This window comes from Loxodonta africana, chromosome X, assembly GCF_030014295.1.
Source record: "Loxodonta africana isolate mLoxAfr1 chromosome X, mLoxAfr1.hap2, whole genome shotgun sequence".
Lineage (NCBI taxonomy): Eukaryota > Metazoa > Chordata > Mammalia > Proboscidea > Elephantidae > Loxodonta > Loxodonta africana.
The window spans coordinates 18,658,227-18,662,485 of NC_087369.1; the positions used below are offsets into that span (position 1 = coordinate 18,658,227).

A 4,259-nucleotide genomic window follows, 5' to 3' on the forward strand; every position below is an offset into this window, starting at 1 on the left:
GGGATTCGTCAATATTCACAGCCTGTGAGCAAGAACCTTGCTTTCCCACCTGCCAATCTTGGGTTCGCCAGCTCCTGCAGCTACATGAATCAGGATAAGCCTCTGTCCTAATCCACAGACTTGGAACGTTCCAGCCTCTACAATCCCGTGAGCTATTTCTTTGATATAAACCAAAAACCAAACTCATTTCCATCAAGTCAATTCTGACTCATAGCGACCCTATAGAACAGAGTAGAACTGCCTCATAGGGTTTCCAAGGAGTGCCTGGGGGATTCTAATTGCTGACCTTTTGGTTAGCAGCCAAACTCTTAACCACTATGCTACCAGGGTTTCCTGTTCTTTGATATAAATCTCTATATATATTTATATGCTTTACTGGTTTTGCTTCTCTAGAGAACCCAGCCGAAGACAATCAGTATGGATTTATGGATATTTATTTTATTCTTTGGGTTATAATCCAATACAATTATTATTCATTTTGTTACTCAAGTTGTTTAAGCTTTGGCCATTGGGAACTCTTTCAGGTTGGCTCCTGTGTTCTTTTGACATGTCCCCATTCTTTTTTTTTGAGCACCTCCATCTGTTTATTTTAATCAAATATCTGTTGTATTCATGAAGAGTTGTGAATACCTCTGTATTGGTTAGCATTAAGCTTGACTGTGTATAATAAAAAAAACTCCAAGTAACAGTGTCTTAAGATAGAATCTTATTTTTTTCTTTCATGATATATCATATTCATGGACCAGAAGACTCAAGATTATTAGCATGCTGATTCTTCCAAAATTATCTGTAGATTCAAAGCGATCACAGTGAAAATCCTGAAGTCTTTTTTGTAGAAACTGACAAGCTGACTCTAAAATTTATTTGGAAAATTAAAGGAACTAGACCAGCCAAAATAATTTTGGAGGAGAAAAAAAAAAGGGACAAAATTGGAGGACTCTGACAAACATATTACAAGACTTCTTTTACAGTTACAGTAATCAAGACAGTGTGGTATTGACATAAGTATAGACATATAAATTGATGGAACAAAATAGTCCATTGCGTATATGGTCAATTAATTTTTGAGAGAGGTGCCAAGGTAATTCAATATGAACAGGATATTCTTTTCAATGAATGGTTCTGGAATTACTGGGTAACCATATGTAAAACAAACAAAAAAACCCATGAATTTCAAGCCTTACCTTGTATGTAAAAATTAATTTGAAATGTAAACTAAAATATAAGAGTTAAAACTATAAAAATTATAGAAGAAAACATAAAAGGAAATCTTTGGGATTTTGGATAGGCAAAGCATTCTTCAATAGGACACAAAAAACACAAACCACGAAAGAAAAAATTGGTAAATTAGACTTCATCAAAATTTAAAATGTCTGACACACAGTACAGGTGAGGTCAGCACAGCTGGACTAAACCAAAAGCAAAGAAGTTTCCTGAATAAACCGAATGCTTCAAAGGCCAGCATAGCAGCGGCGGGGGTTTGCGGATCATGGTTTCAGGGGACATCTAAGTCAATTGGCATAATAAAATCTATTAAGAAAACATCCTGCATCCCACTTTAGAGAACGGCGTCTGGGGTCTTAAATGCTGGCAAGCAGCCATCTAAGATGCATCAATTGGTCTCAACCCACCTGGAGCAAAGGAGCATGAAGAACACCAAGGACACAAAGTAAGTGCAAGCCCAGGAGACAGAAAGGGCCACATAAACCAGAGACTACATCAGCCTGAGACCAGAAGAACTAGATGGTGCCCAGCTACAACCGATGACTGCCCTGACAGGGAACACAACAGAGAACCCCTGAGGGAGCAGGAGAGCAGTGGGATGCAGACCCCAAATTCTCATAAAAAGACCAGACTTAATGGTCTGACTGAGACTAGATGCACCCCAGTGGTCATGACCCCCAGACCTTCTGATGGCCCAGGACAGGAACCATTCCCAAAGTCAACTCTTCAGACGTGGATTGGACTGGACAATGGGATAGAAAAAGATACTGGTGAAGAATGAGCTTCTTGGATCAAGTAGACACATGAGACTATGTTGGCATCTCCTATCTGGAGGGGAGATAAGAGGGCAGAGGGGGTTTGAAGCTGGTGGAATGGACACAAAAAGAGAGTGGAGAGAAGGAGCGGGCTGTCTCATTAGGGGGAGAGCAATTAGGAGTATATAGCAAGGTGTATTTTATATAAATTTTTGTATGAGAGACTGACTTAATTTGTAAACTTTCACTTAAAGAACAATAAATTTTTAAAAAAAATTTAAAATGTCTGATCCTTGAAAGACACTGTTAAGAAATGAAAGAACAAGTCACACTCTGGGAGAACATATTTACAAAGTACATATCTCTTGAAGGACTTATATCCTAAATATATAAAGAGCTCTTACAACTCAATAATAATAAGACAATTAAAGATGTGGGCAAAAGATCTGAATACACATTTCACAAAATAAGAAATACAAATGGCAAATAAACACATGAAAAGATGGTCAGTGTTGTTAATTATTAAGACCCGTTGCTTTCGAGTTGATTCCAACTAATAGCGACCCTATAGGACAGAATAGAATTGCTCCATAGGGTTTCCAAGGCTGTAATCTTTATGGAAGCAGACTGCCATATCTTTCTTCTGTGGAGCAGCTGGTGAGTTTGGACCACCGACCTTTTGGTCAACAGCCAAGCACTTAACCGTGCCACCAGGGCTCCTTTATTAGTTACTAGAGAAATGAAAATTAAAACCACAATGAGATACCAATACGCACCTACTAGAATGGCTAAAATTAAAAATTCTACAATACCAAGTGCTGACACAGATGGGGAGGAATTGAAAGTCTTATACATTGCTGGTGGGTGAAAACAGTTTTGGCAGATTCTCTTGATGTTAAACACGCACTCATCATTCCACCTATCAATCCCACTCAAGAGAAGTGAAATATGTCCACAAATATTTATGGCAGCTTTATTTATAATTGCTAACACTGGAAACAACCCAAATGTTCACCAACTGATGACTGGATGTACAAATTGTAGTGACTTAGCAACAAAATGAACGAACTAGTGATATAATGGAATGACATGGATGACTCTCAAAAGCATTACACTAAGAGGAAAAAGCCAGACACAAAAGGCTGAACACTGCCAATTAGGTGACATTCTGGACAAGGCAAAACTATTTGGATAGAAATCAGATCAGTGGTTGCCAGAGGCTGGGGGTGGAGGGAAGGATTGAATGCAAAGGAACATGAGGGAACTTTCTCGGGGTGGGATGGAGTTATTTTAGATCTTGATTGTAGTGGTGGGTATATGACTGCATAAATTTGTTAAAAACTCATCAAACTGTATACCTAAAAAGGGTGAATTTTACTGTATGAAAATTGTACATTATAATTGGTGTTATGGATTGAATTTTGTCTCCCCAAAATATATGTTGTAAATCCTAACTTCTATTCTTGTTGTTATAAACCCATTTGGGAATGAGTTGTCTTTGTTATGTTAATGATACAGGATGATTAGTGTAGGGAGTGTCTTAAGTCAATCTCTTTTGAGATATAAAAAAGATTAAACAAGCAAGCAAAAGATCAGAGAGTGTGCTCGCTTCAGCAGCACATATACTAAAATTGGAACGATACAGAGAAGATTAGCATGGCCCCTACACAAGGATGACATGCAAATTCGTGAAGCATTCCATATTTTTTAAGACGATAAAGATCATTGAAGAAAAAATAGGGACAATGTTAGCTCTAAAACAAGGCATAAACAGAATACAAAACATTACTAAAAATGACGAAGAGAAGCCAGATAACTGGGAGCTCCTAAAAATCAAACACCTATGCTCATCTAAAGACTTCACCAAAAGAGTAAAAAGACCACCTACAGATTGGGAAAAAATTTTTCAGGTATGACATCTCCTACCAGCGCCTGATCTCTAAAATCTATATGATTCTGTTAAAACTCAACCACAAAAAGACAAACAACCCAATCAAAAAGTGGGCAAAGGATATGAACACACACTTCACTAAAGAAGATATTCAGGCAGCTAACAGACGCATGAGAAAATGCTCTCGATCATTAGCCATTAGAGAAATGCAAATTAAAACCACGATGAGATTCCATCTCACTCCAATAAGGCTGGCATTAGTCCAAAAAACACAAAATAATACATGTTGGAGGGGCTGCGGAGAGATTGAAACTCTTACACACTGCTGGTGGGAATGTAAAATGGTACAACCACTTTGGAAAACGATTTGGCGTTTTCTTAAAAAGTTA

General features: G+C 37.8%; 1 non-coding gene across 1 annotated transcript; it reads left to right on the plus strand.

Annotated features, from left to right (window-relative positions):
* Positions 1-3,580: 3,580 nt before the first annotated feature.
* On the plus strand, positions 3,581-3,687 carry LOC111752238 (U6 spliceosomal RNA). Its single transcript, XR_002787218.1, has one exon. It is a non-coding gene; the product is annotated as a U6 spliceosomal RNA (small nuclear RNA).
* Positions 3,688-4,259: the final 572 nt, after the last annotated feature.